Raw genomic sequence first — 14956 nt, 5'->3', positions numbered from 1 at the left:
CTGCAAACTCTTAGGACCAATTCTCCTGAGAGTGTGAAGTGGCCATTATAGAGAATGCACTTGTTCTCCTCTCTCTTTCTCTCTCTTCCTCATGCCCCTTCCCTGGCCATGCAGTTACAATAGGTTCTTTGCTTATAAGAGCCTCATATCTGGATTAATGTTTTGCTATTTTCTTCTTGAAATTCATGATAACATTTGTACAAAGGATCCTACATTTTTTATGCAGCAGTGGTCTCTGCAAATTGTATAGCTTGTTCTGCACTGTCTGTTTTCTCTCTTTCTGTCTCTCTCTCTCTGTGTCTCTCTCATCTCCTCCCAACACACAGAGGGCTTAACAGACTGAAAACTCGTAGGTGCAAACCTGTAAAACTGAAACAATAGTGTTACACCAAGAGAAATGTGCATGTTATACAGAAAAGCTTTTTTTATGGGGAGGTGGTGAAAGGTATGCTCATATTTAAACATGTTGTTTCAGACCCAAGTAAAGCTTAGTATTTGAAATATGAGGTTTTATTTTTAACATTGAGTTATATCCTTTACTATGATATATAATTACAGCATCAATGTCTATATACACCTTCCATTGCAAACATATACTAATTATTTTTCCTGTTTCAAGGGGTTTTAAAAAGAACAGTAGAATTAGAAATGTTTCGCAAAACTGACCCAGGTAGATCCGGCCAGATCACAGGGTAGAGGGGAGGGGCCCCAAGAGGCAGCAGCCCCCAGGTAAACAAGGTAGCAGGCAGTATCACATTGTGCGGGTAACCAACCTAACAGGCCTGATGACGGATTTCTTTGCCCTGGGCAGAGACACAGCAGGAGGAAGCCTTGCATTAAGTCTGCACATGGCTACAGTGTGATGGAGACAGAGAGAAGTCCTCCAAGCCCCTTATGCTTCCTGACTGAAGGGAAAACAAATGGTCACAGTGGCTTGTGTACTGTAAAAGTTAAGATGGCTGCAGGGGCAGGTGCTGACGTGCCAATCTAGCCTGGGAAAAGAACGGGATTGGCCTGGAAAGCTGAATCCTTTGAGTGCATGGAAGCTTGACCTGGGAGAGTTAAACGATGGGAAGCCAGAGACTGACCCTTCTCTTCTTCTAGGATCTACACCTGGGGGTGTAGGCCAGAGCATTCTCAGGACCAAAGGGCCCTGAAAACTGCGTGGCCAGGTGATGGATGTGTGGGCCCCATGGACAGAGACCCAACACAGCTGGCCCTGGGCGCCCAGCACAGAAAACTGCTGTGTGGTGATGGCAGCACAGGGCCTGCACAAAGATTCCAGGGAACCTGAAGTCAGAGAGCTGCTCACCAAACAGCCTTAGGCTCCAGAAGGACAGATAAGGATGGAGTGGGATTTCTGGGTTTGGTTTGGGGTTTCAGTCTTTTGGGAAACAAATGTTTTTTTTTTCTCCTGTGTTTTGCAGAAGAGAGATTCTGGAGCCAGGGAGTCAGTCCCCCATCTCCCCAAAGTGACGCATTTTTCCTACCCCACCAACCTTTGTCTTATGCCTGTGTTCCATGGTTGGCAGCCAAACCCCCCTTCTGTTCAGTAAGAAAATCAGAAATCTTAATATGTTAATGTTATATATACAAAAAAGCCAAACTGTATGAATTCTTACGATTTTGAGAAAAAATTCTATAGGAATTAATAAATGTTCAGAGAGTTTAAGGTCTTTTACTAAATGAGATTAGTATTGATTTTACATACGGAGTTCAGAAATTATTTCTTCTTCCTCCATCACTTCTTGTTTCATATCGTTAAGACTCCTGTGAACTAACTCTATGTGGATTGAAAAGGAATGCTGTGAAGTATGCAAACTCTAGAGAGTCTGAGTCATCTTTTATTGTGCTCGATTTCCAGCTAGTCTTTTATTTTCATGATGTTGCTAAATGCTTTTCCATCAAATTGCATAGGAACTGATTTGTTTAGCAACCTCTGTTTAGAGTCGGGCTTTGTTCTTTCCACTGTGGGTGCCATGCTGGCATTGTTTTTTGCTCCCATTGTTTCACGGTGCACATTTCATCACCAGCATTTGTGATTCAATTATCTTCCCCTCACCTCTCCCGAATGTAAGTGATATTACCCTTTGGCTGTAACACATGCTTCTAACAGCTGCTTTGCAACATTCATTGCATAAGACAGAAGCAGAACCCAAACATCTATGTCACTAAACCTTAAATATAAAATAGTCATATGTAATTAAAATGACAACAGTAATCAAAACGGAAATAGAGAACATATGCATTTCTGAAGCACCAGGATAATTGTAGTTGACATCTCATCACATTGCATAAATTCATATTGTGATTTATTCAAAATAATTGTGACAAAATTCCTACCTCCTTTGACAATTCACTCAATGCTTTATACTTATATGTATTTAGATTGCAGATTATCTCATCCCAAGAAATGTAAAGCATGGGACCTAAGTATAGTGACAATTATGTCACTATATTAGAAATGATACACAATGCAGGATAAAGTGAAAATCATTTAATCATATTTCCTGAAGGCCTGTATTCCTTTTAGAAAACTTTATGGACTAAGGATCTCACAGCATGAAAACAGAAAAGAAAAGTAAATCTGGAAAAAAATAAAGATTTGACTTATCCAAACCATACCTTAAATCAGGGGTGTCAAACCCATTTTCACCAGATGCCACATCAGCCTTGAGGTTGCCTTCAAAGGGCCAAAATAATTTTAGAACCGCATAAATGTAACAACTCCTTAACTGTTAAGGAGTTGAAATTACATTTGGCCCTTTGAAGGCAATTGCAAGGCTGATGTGGCCCCTGGTGAAAATGAGTTTGACACCCCTGCCTTAAATGTATTTATTTATGAATAAGATAAATGAATGAGCAAAGTGAAAATAAGATCTTTGTTCTATTTTTAACATTAAGTTGCCTAAATGCCATTTGAAATTTGCATCTTGAGAAAATTATGATTGTAATAATAATAATTTTTTAAAAAATCTGGGGAAAGTGTACAAGTGAAATAGTAAAAAAAAAGTCTAAGAGATTAGAACAAATTGACTCTTTAATGTATGGTATGCTACCTGGCTTCTTGCCATACACTGGGCAACCCACTTTTCACTTAGGGATTTTGTTGGTAAAAAGCATGAAGCATAAATCCCAAAAACAAAGTAGTCTGGGAAACAGTTAGCAAAGCTCAGGGCTACTGAAACAGTAAGGACATAAGGGATGGGAGTCTCCAGAAGGACAGAGAACTTCAGAGGGGTGGGCATGGCATCCTGCAAAAATTTCCCCTTGAGGCATTGGCTCAGTGATAACATTGGAAGGATAAAATTCTAAGAAACCAAGCAGGTGGCAGTTGCTAAGATATTAAACATTTAAACAGATATTGTGGCTGTCTTGTAGTGCTGGGGAGATGAAAACGGGAGTGTAGGACTACAGAAGAGAACCTTAGAAAAACACCAGGCTGTCAGCTGACCTCTGAAGGGGCATCATCCATGCAGTAGAAGCAACCTCAGCTGAAATAGGGTGATGTGCACATACTTCACTGCTTGGCAAGAAGAAAGATAATATCACCCAGAGCCCCAACCCTTTTTCATTTACAGTCTCTGGCATGCAGTCAAAACTTAGAAGACATGCTAGAAAACAGGCCCAGGTGCCTGAGAAACCTAAGAGTAACGAAGCAAAAACAACAGAAATTCCAGATAATTTGAGTTACCAAGAATAGAGTTTTAAATATATTCCAAAATAAATATAAATATGAAATATTTTTAGCAGAGAACTAGAATTGACTTTTAAAATAAAATAGAAATCAGAGACCTTACCAAATACTGATATTAAGATATAAGTGAATTTAATAGCAGATTAATCACAGTGGGAGAAAGAAAATGTAGACCTATAGTATATATGAATATATATGTGTATATATATATGTGTGTGTGTGAGCGCACACCCACACAGTATATAGTTGAAGCAAGCAAAAAAGAAAAAAGAAATGGGAAAGAGGACATATGTAGAACATGGTTAAAAAGCCTAGCGTATCTGTAAATTATTCCAAAAAAGGAGAAGAGATAGAAAAACAGAAGTATGAGAAAAAATACTGGCTGATCCTTTCCCAGAACTGATGAAAAACATTAAACCATTTGAGACATCCAGGAAGCTCTATGAATCACAGCCTGGCTAAATATGAAATAACAATACCAAGACACAACATATAAAGCTGCTAGAAAATAACACAAAAAGCAAATCTTAAGCCTGCAAATAAAAATGACACTCATTTTAAAAGAGTAAAAATAATGCTGAGAGATGACTTTTGAAACAAAGCAGTGGGGACAGGTCATTTGGGGGCTAACAGAAAATAACTGAACCTGTACTTAGGAAGAATAGTATATTCTACAAACATTAAGACTAAATAAAAGTCTTTGGGGTAAACAAAAACTCTGACAAGTAGAGGCCATAGCACTTGTCCTAAGTTAAATAGCAAAAAGAATTCTTCAGACAGAAAGAAAATAATCCCTGATTAAAGTACAATGATATAGAAAGAATAAAAAGCCCTGGAAAGGGGAACTGCCATGCTATATCAAAAACAAATACTGAATGCTTAAACAACAATAATAACATATGAAATACAAAATATATGTAGAATTAATATTCATGTATTAATAGTATAAAGATTGAGAGGACGTTTTAAAGTACTTCTATTGCTCAGAATATGTGAAAGTAGTAAAGGTAGATTCTACTTGAACACATAGTGTAATATACAGCATTAGCACTTAAAGCATTAAAGAATAAGAAACAATATGTTGTTAAAAATCTAAATAATGAAATATGCAATAAAGAACAGATTGTGACACAAAAAATACATGATAAGATGATATAAACCCAAACATGTAAGTAACTGTTATTTATATTAACTAATTCACAGAAATTTCTGTTAGGCCAGATAATAAAAATAAAATTATTTCTATTTGAAAAAGTAGATAGATACATTCATATATACACACAGGGCAAACTATGAGAAAAATATTATGAAAGACAAAGAAGGAATTTTGTAATAATGAAGTCAATTTATAGCATTATATTTTTATGCACCTAAAATCATATTCTCAAAACAAAGCACAAAATTAAAATTTCTAAAATAAAAATTCAAATCACATAATCCAAATAAATAATAGAAAACTTTAATATATTTCTTTCAATAACCTACATGCGCCAGGGATGGGGGTGGGGAATGAACACACGAAAATCTAGACCTGACTTTTGTAGAAAACCACGCCCACCAACTGCAGGTGCCTGTTCTTTTCCAGAGCATAGATAAGTTTTACCAAATTGATTGTATGTTAGGCCAGAAAGTAGTGCTCAAGAAAGTTAAAAGTATTGAAAATATACAAAAAATATTCTTTGATCACATTGGTGTTAATCAAGAAACCAATATCAAAAGGAACTCTAAGAAACCTTAATGTTTGTAATTAAAACATAGAATTTCAAAGAACCAATAAAACAAAGGAGAAATTAAAATGGCAATTAGAAATATTTTGGATTGAATAATACTGAGTATCTGACACATAAAACTGTGAGATGCAGTCAAATCTATACTCAGAGTACAAAGCTGTGCCCTAAATACATATATTGGGAAAAAAACGATGAAAATTCATGATCTTAGCATCTATCACAAGAAGAAACAAATGAAAACCAAGTTAAGCCCCAAAATTTCAGAAAAAGAAAAATAAAAGAGAAAAAGAGGGAGAAATCAAAACAGCTCAAAGATTGATAATATTGCTAAATCCCCTGCAAGACAGAGAAACTGAGAGAGAGAGAAAAATGGGGGTGTGAGGAACTGTGAGGGGAGGAGGAGGGGCAGGGTCTTAGGTAGTTTCCTCCCGAGTGTGTGCTGAGCAGTGTCCATCTGAATACTCTATGGGGGTGTGCATTCGGTGTGTGCTCAGGGTTCGGCTCATCTCTCCAGAGTTCTCTCTCCGTGTAGCTCTCTCCTATCTGGTAATATTTCCTGAAAGCTCCACCTGCTTTAGTCTCCACAGATTCTCCGTTCATCTCCTCCATTCTGGGGATCTCTGTCAGGAAACTCTCTTAAGAGGCAGTCACAGGGTCTCACTTCATTTGTTCCCTATCAAAATCATCGCCTAATGTCCAGTATCACAGACACTGTTGTTTCTCTGATAAGATCCCCTTTCTTGGTGTTTCGGAAGGGGGTTGTACATCCAATACTTGTAATTCTATTTGTCAGTAAGCAAAAGTATTAAAAACTTTTTAAAAGCAGTTCTAGGCAAAACCATCTGAGTATCTCACCAGGATTTTCAGTTATGTAAAATCTTAGTTATGTAAAATCTTAGTTATATAATACACAATCATGTAATGGCCAGTTAACCCGCTGGTCCTTCTGAATACAGATCGGCGTAATTAGTGCCTGAGCCTGGGAGGTACTCCAGTGTGATGAGCTACCTGCCAGCCCCGAAATGCCTTCCTGATGAACACAGAGCTGACAATGCCCTTGGCAGACATGTCAGAATCTGTAAAAGAAAATGCTCACTCTTCACTGACCTGCATCACAGGAAAATCCAAATACATTTGCTTGGAATAAACTTTGTTTGCTGACCTGATACATGGTGGAGTTGCGGGACCACATTTTCCCTTTGATGGTCTCACAGTGGATAATAGTGATTCTACTGTTAAAAGCCTGGCTTCTTGAGGCTTCTCCAGCATGAAGTCACTACTTTGCTTCTAAGGCTGTCCTGTAAGGGATTGTGTAATTACAAGAAAGGACATACCAAATAAAATTGTTATTTTACTCTGAGATAGACCATCAGTTATCCAGATGTGTTCCTCTAAATAATGGTGATGGCAAAGCAGACCAGGAAAGTAGCAAAAGTAAGTTATATCACGGTTCTGATCATCTAATTTTTGTTTTAGGTCTATATTATACTTGGCGTCCTGAACTTTTATCCAAAACTTTCCAAGTGAAAACTGCTCTTTATCTGCAATAAAATTGTGAACAGCCATTGTGCCCTATACAATGTTCCATGAGGAAATATTCTAGCATATGGCCAGGAATAAAACAAGTCCCTTTGGCAGTTAATACACTTATTTCTTTCTATTATCTTGCTTTATTTTTGAGACCTGACTTCCAGATGCTCAGTCAACTTTTTCTTCTTCATTTACAGCAACACTTTTAATCCTAGCAGTAGTGTGTTTATTTCCTAGTTATGTTCTTTTTGCTTCGAAAAAGTTTTTAAAGGAAACTAATTTCTTTACGTACCTTAACACAATGATATTCCAACATTTACATAGAGCAATTTATGACGTATGCTAGAGGAAAATATCTCTAAGCTGAATACTCTGTGGAACAGGAAAAAAGGACATTTCCTACAAGTGCTCTCTTCTCAATCAGCTACATCTGACGGTAGTGAGATAAAAAGTCTGCGGCCATCCTCCACCCAGCCTCGGCCATCCTCCACCCAGCCTCGTACAAAAGGTTAAGGATAAACATGGCATCCAGAAAGAAGTAGGAGCCACAGAGAATGAATGAACACCCTTCACAGATTTGGTCTTCCTGCACCTCATCAAAGAGTTACCCTGTGAATTGACAATTTACATTTTTTTTCTCAAAGAGTACATAACTGAGGAAAATAATTAGCAATACTTTCTCACAGCAATTGTAGAGGAGTTTTTCAGACTCTTGATGGCTACCATGTGGTGAAATGAATTATGTACCTCCCTCCTAAGCCTTTATGGCAAAATGGCTCCAAGGCAGGACCCAGAGCCAAGAGAAGCCTTCCAAACTACTCACTAAGCAATGGCTGAAGTCAAGATGCAAGGCCAGGAAGAGTGATTTCCAATAGAGACGCAGAAAGCAGGATATAGGAGCATGAATATACTGTACGCCTTAAATTGGTCAAGAATACTGGCTGCTTGAGGCAGATGGTCCAGACCAAGAGAGACACATGGGGAGTCCACTACAGCTCTCTGGGTGCCCTTATGTACAGTCAGCCTCCTGTAAGACTTGTTCACCTCTGAGTCTGTCTCTCTCACTGCATTGTGAGCCCCTACTGGGCACATGTCACATCTTACTCAGCTGAATGACACCCATTTTGCATTTTGTTTTAAGTATAGTAACTCTGTCCCCCGAGTGTTTAACTCAGCTGTACTGAAGCAAAGGTCAGGGGAATCAGCCTTCACAGGTGTAAAAGAAATGTTGCCAATCAAATTGCATGACTTCCATAAAGCATGTTTACTACTTCTTTTAAAAGGATAAGAAAAGACTGTTAAGCTATTACTGTCATTATTTTACCAGGAAATTGATAACCCGAAAGAGTCTGTTTATGACTATGCTAAAGACTTCTGTCTATCAAATTAAGACCTTCTTCAATGAGATCATTACTGCAGGCAGGTAAATATATGGCAGTCAGCATATTATTTTTAGAAGTTTCAATTTCTTTGACATGTTAATTTAAAAGAAAAAGAGTACTGAACCAACTTGAGCTAATATTCACCATCTCTTTCTACCCACGTGTTTGAGTCACAAAAACTCTGACCTGCACCCTCTACCATCTCTCTCTTAAATAGTACAGCTTTCCTGAATAAGATCAAGGTAAAAACACTAGAGCTGCATCTATCATTTAAGAATTCTATCAGGTGTTCGGAAGAATTAAAAATGAAATAATAGGGAAACCAAGGAATAACAGGATGAATAGTATGAGGCTAAAATAAATCAATAGCTTCGTGTTACTGATAGTCTCCTATTTCCTGGCTGAATAAGAAGTAGCTGGGGTTTTATCTGAAAGCTGTATATCAGGATAAACATCACATTCCTACTACACACTTCTTCATTTGTAGAACAAATGAGGTAGACTATAATGACATTTTAAAATAGTTATAGTGCTGATATTCCAAGCTTTAAATTTATCCCATTGATACTAAGAATGAAATCTCATTTTGACTCTAGTGTGTGCTTCCTGCTGAAGATGTTGACGATACCTGGATGTGTGGATGGGGGAGGGGGCAGGGGCAGCAGCAAAGCTGACATGCATAGAAAACATACAAGCTTTTTTTCCTTTTTTTGAAATTGAGGTATAATTTTAAATGTGATATATGTGACATTATGTTAGTTTCAGGCATACAGCATGATGATTTGATATTTGTTTATATTGCAAAATAATCACAACAATGACTCTAGTTAACATCCATCACAATATGTCGTTAATTTTTTTCTTGAGTTAACAACTTTTAAGATTTACTCTCGGCAACTTTCAAATATGCAATATGGTATTATTAACTACTGTTACTATGCTGTATACTATACAGGCATTAAAATAAGAAAAAGGATCTAAAATTATTTTTGAAATGTACAGAAGTTTATTCGCCTGATGTATTAGATTTCCAGTCTGACAGTTGGTTAATATTATGGCATTTGAAAGTCAGCCTATCAAGGAAAAGATAAAGTTGAACTAAAGTAAAAAATGTTATTTTACATAGTAAAGTAAATACAAGCAATCCCTTCTCCAGGTCCCGAGCTAATCCCTCCATGGTATCCTCAGTCCCATCTTTCCCTCTTACCTCAGACACTGATCTGTGAGTCGTTCCTTCTCTGTCTTCAGTTGCTTCATTTGTACTGAAATTTTCCCCATTGCTTATTATTGTCACTAAGCATCTTCTGTCTTAGAACCCCTTTCATCACCCCTAAAAAAAAGAGAAAGAAATTATATCATATTCTCCTTGGGTTTACCATCTAATGAGGAAAATAAACCTTAGCCAAATAATTACTCAAATTAGTATACATTTAAAAGCTACCCATTTGCCAAATCCACAGAATTATTTTCAGTATAATTTTCCTTTATCAGTAATGATATTGACCATACCTTCTAAAAATTCCCCTTGCTCTTACTTTCTATGAGAGTCCCTGAAGGATCCTTGGCCTATCTCTCTCCTCTCTTCGTAATTAATGTTTTACTGGCCTTTGTTTGTACCTTCAAAGCAGGTGCCTTTCCCAGGGCTGTGCTTTTCCACTCCCTCTCTGGTATCACTTTCTAGCCCTGTTACCTTCAAAGTTCCTTGTTTGAAAGCTGCATATAGCTTTCCTAATGATCAACCCATTGGTGGTCCTTCAGAATACATCCTAATTGACCCATGCCTTGCTTACTTCATTGATTACTTCACCCATGGACCACTCTTTCTTCATCTCTCTGCCCACTCACTCCCTTCTTTCAGTGACATTCGAGTCTCATAATTCTCCTCCAGATACTTCCACTTGTGATATTTTACTAGAGGGAAATGTGAGGAGTGAAACAGAAAATGTAAATAGACCTACAGACACAGAAATTATAGATTCTTTTTATCATCCTTCCATAATAATGGTCCAATAATAGTGGTCCATGGGTGGTCCATGAGTGGTGAAGCTGATACAAGATGGTTAAAGTATCCTAAAAGTATTAGTATCTAGTGTGGAATAAGTACTCCATTCTCCTGGGTTTTAATTGAATGAAGCAGAGTCCCTAATGCAAAATGACTCCTCTCTCATTGCATTTTGTGTTTCTGCAACATAGGCAAAATGAGGGATATGTTCCCCCCTGATCTTCTGCATGGGCATTGGGGGTATACAGTCCTCTGTTTCCCCACCACATCCCAAGGACTTTGGCATTCAGGTAGGTGACACTCAAAATAAGTAAGTAAGTAAGTAAATAAATAAATAAATAAAACCTGTCTGAGTGTTTAAAAAACACATCAACATATTTTCCTTAACAAAAATAAATAAAAGTAATTGTGGAGTCCTTGGGATAAGATATAGAATAAAGCAAGAACAAACTGAATCTTAATACCTCAATAGCACATGATTAAGACTGGCTCTGGTCTCTCTCTCTCTCTTCTCTCTCTCTCTCTCTTTCCTTTTTTTCCTCTCAGCAGTTCAATATAGAAACTATCAATGTGGATTACCTTTAATTTTGCAAAAATAGCTTGAAATGTTCTAAAGAACTTATACCTTGATTATCTAATAAACAATGAAGAAAACAGTTGCTCTAAAAACACTGAATAAGAACTCATTAAGCAGCCTTTGCTCATTCTAGCGTAAAAAGTGCTCATGCTTTCTTAAGGAGAAAAGGAATAAAAATGGTGAGAAAGAAAAAAAAACTTAAAGGTAAAAGACAGTGGTAAAAGACAAAAATATGTCAGAAAACACATAAATGTATACAATAAGATCTTAGAATAATTTGAAAAAAGAAAGCAGTTAATTTGCTATCTGTGTCAAAGTGATATTTTTATTCTATCCTTGCTTTTCTTGCTAATAGGACATAATTCTATTACACTGTAGCAGCATCAATGCTACTTTCATTTGACATAAAATCCATACCCATTGGAACTTTGTGAACGCCAGACACAAGTTTCTGTGGACAATACCTTGAAATACATGTAGCAAATGATGGTTCTCACACAAAGGAGTTGCTAGATTCTTTCAACAGGCATCGATCTAGCAGGCAGGTTTCAATGTGGTAGTTTAGGTGATTGAAATATTTATGAGTCCTGTTACAAATCGTTTCTCAACTGTGAGTGTAACACTTTCTGATAAACTATTGTTCCATTTTTTGAGTTTGTGTTATCTTCAAAGAACCATTGTTGAAATGGAGGCTTTTCTCAATATCAATCAAATCAGGATATAGAAAAGCAAATTAGCCTAGGATAAAATGCCTTTGAAAGACATATAGGGGGAGGGGCGGGGGGAAAGGCAGGCAACTGTATGTGAAAAACAATAAAATTTAAAAATGAAAAAAAAAAGACATATATTTTCTCAATATGTCTCAACATCTTGTCTCAGTATGTCTCAACATCAATATTTTCTCAACATCTTCAGATTCTGCAAAACTGAAGATGCCATTAACAGAAAAACAGTAATGCTTTGTACTTACATACTACTCTACACCAAAGGCTTTCAGAACATTTCTAAAACACTATTATTAAGCCACGCATCTATAGATACAGAAACAAATACACAGAAATTTTATTAAGCAGTCCTCCACAAGGTACATTAAAATTTAGTAAATCCTTCAAAAGATGTATTAGCAGTCCTTACCTTCGTTAACTACAGTGGAACCTTCGCTCTAGACCTCTGTAAGAAATTTTCAAAGCTCTACTACTTCCATACCACATGTTCTTACATTTCTATTGCCTCAGGAAGCTCACAGTATAACTAAGGAGTGGCAATTGCCTGAGCACTTCAAGAATCTAAAGAAGACGAGAAAGAAAGAAGTATTGAGGTATGAACACGGCAAGCGGTAAGACTATAGAGGAGGAGAGAGACCAGATGGCTCTGGTTTGTGGACATCTGTTGGGAACTGGATACTTATTCGAAGGCAGTGAATTACGGAATTGCTTAAAGCTTCAAGCTGCAAGATTATTCTAGCAGATACGGTTAGAATGACTTAGAATAATTGGAGGTTAAACAAGAACATTACTGTCATCATCATCATTGGCGTCATCATCACTAGGGCATTTTATACTCTTTAAGATGTTTTAAATACAGTGTCTCGCTTCTTCCTTCCAACATCTCCATTTTTCATCTCAAGAAACTGAAACAGTATTTAATGTTCCACTTAAGTACAAATTAGGGCATCAGTGATACAATAACTCAAATATCCTCTTCCTTAGACCTATATTTTGAAATTTCCAGAGCACAGTAAGATCTATTTTAAAATTAATTCAAAGGTAACTAAAGAAATGATTTTGAAAGTACACTAACACATAAGCTAGTTAGGACTTTGCTAAATGGAGGACTAAAGAAATGACATTGGTTCTTTGTACGTGTCAAAGAAAACACTCCGAAGCAATAGAAAACGAATCCCAAGAGATCATCAATAAGGCAGGTCAATTAATTGCAAGCTGCTTTCAAAGAGTAGAATGTGCAAGGTGTTACTCTTTTTGTTTTACCCAAGAGGCTTATAACAAGACCCGAGTATTAAACAGAGTGTGTTATGTACTTCAAAATTCTGCTTAAGAGTTGTATCTCCTACCATATACCAAAAAATGAATGACAGACATCCAAGTAAAACAAAAACTTCAGCATTCTCCCCTTATTCTTGGTTTTGCTTTCCACAGTTTCATTAACCTGTGGTCGACCATGATCCAAAATATTAAATAAAAAATCCAAAAGTACATAGTTCATAAATGATAAATGGCTAGCTGTTCTGAGTAGCATGATAAAATTTTGCTCCATCCCTTTCCATCCTACACAGGATGTGAATCACCAGCATATTCACTCTGTATAGATACTTCCCCAAGGGACACATAGGCTCCATCTAGGTTATCAGATCAATTGTGGAGGCATCACAGTGCTTGTGCTCAAGTCATCCTTATTTTACTTAATAACGTCCCCAAAGCACAAGGGTAGTGATGCTGGCAATTTGTATATGCCAAAGCAAAGTCATTAAGAGCTTCCTTTAAGTGAAAACTTATGTATATATGTATCTATGTATGTGTATATAGAAAAAACATAGTGTATGTAGGATTCAACAGTATTAGGCAGTTTCAGGCATAAACTGGGGGTTTTGGAACATATTTCCCATGGATAAGAGGAGACTACTGTATAATGCTTTTTTGGAAAAAAAAAAAGAAAAACACATGACTTTTCCTTAGGCAAATTTTCTTTGAAAGGACATAAGAACACGAATCATAAAGAATAATTGGACTGCCTTAATATTAAAATTCCCATTCTTCAAAAGATGCTGCTATTAAGTGAAAAGGAAAACCAAGATTGGGAGGAAATACTTGCAAAACATGTCAATGACTAGTACTAAGGATATATTAAAAATTCTCAAAGATCAAAAACCAGCTTAATAAAAATGGTAAAATCAAACACTTTACCCAACAAAGCAAATTAATAAATAAGTACACAAAAAAGGTAATCAACTACTCAGCTTTCTTAGTCATTACAACTCACTGAGATACCACTGAATGCGCATTAGAATAGAAAAAAAGAAACCTTGACAATGCCAAGTGCATACAAGGAGTCAGAACAACTAGAACTCAAGTATCCCTGGTGGGAATGTAACATAGTACAATCTATCTAGAAAACAGTTTGGCAGTTCTCATAAAGTTAAACACACATTTAACATATGATCCAGTAATCTCACCCTTGAGTATTTATCCTAGAAAAGTAAAAACATACTCACCTAAAATCCCTATGTAAATCTTTTTAGCAGCTTTATTAAAACTCATCCAAAAACTGGAAGAAACCATAATTTCAATCAATTAGCTAATGGATTTTAAAAAGTGGTACATTCATCCAATTTAAAAACAATGCACTGACCAACAAAATACAAGCATTATGTTAAGTGAAAGAAGTCAGACCCAAAAAGCTACATATGTACAAATCCACTTTAAATGAAATTCTACAAAATGTAAACTACAAACGCAGAAGTCAGATCACTGGTTATCCATGACTAGAGTGAAGAGAGGAGATTAACAATAGAGAGAAACAAGGAAACTGAGGGTGATGGACACACACCTTTTTTTGTTTATGGTGATGGTCACAAGATTCTATACATTAATCAAAACTCAGAACTGCCCAACCCCTGCCTTTTGGGCTCCCAGGAGAATGAGCTGAAATATAGAATAATAGACATATCTGTGTGGTTAGTGACTAGGATTAGAGGAGAATCCTTCCCACAGGGAATTAGCAATTTTAGTAGAAGAGAAAGGGCAAAATATGTAATCTATGATTATAAATAATTAATGTTTTGGGACAGAATTTTGATGTGGTTGAGACCACTAACAAGCTCTTAAAAATCATTTATGTCCGGCCCCGGCTGGCGTAGCTCAGTGGATTGAGCGCGGGCCTGCGAACCAGAGGATCGGGGTTCGATTCCCAGTCAGAGCACATGCCTGGGTTGCAGGCCGGTTCCTTGCAGGCTAACTACCAGCAGGGGACGCACAAAAGGCAACCATACATTGATGTTTCTCTCCCTCTCTCCTTCCTCTC

Source organism: Sturnira hondurensis, unplaced genomic scaffold, assembly GCF_014824575.4.
Source record: "Sturnira hondurensis isolate 20B ecotype Veracruz unplaced genomic scaffold, ASM1482457v3 Scaffold0005252, whole genome shotgun sequence".
Lineage (NCBI taxonomy): Eukaryota > Metazoa > Chordata > Mammalia > Chiroptera > Phyllostomidae > Sturnira > Sturnira hondurensis.
The sequence above is the reverse complement of the archived record's forward strand: the minus strand, read 5'-3'. Positions refer to the sequence as shown.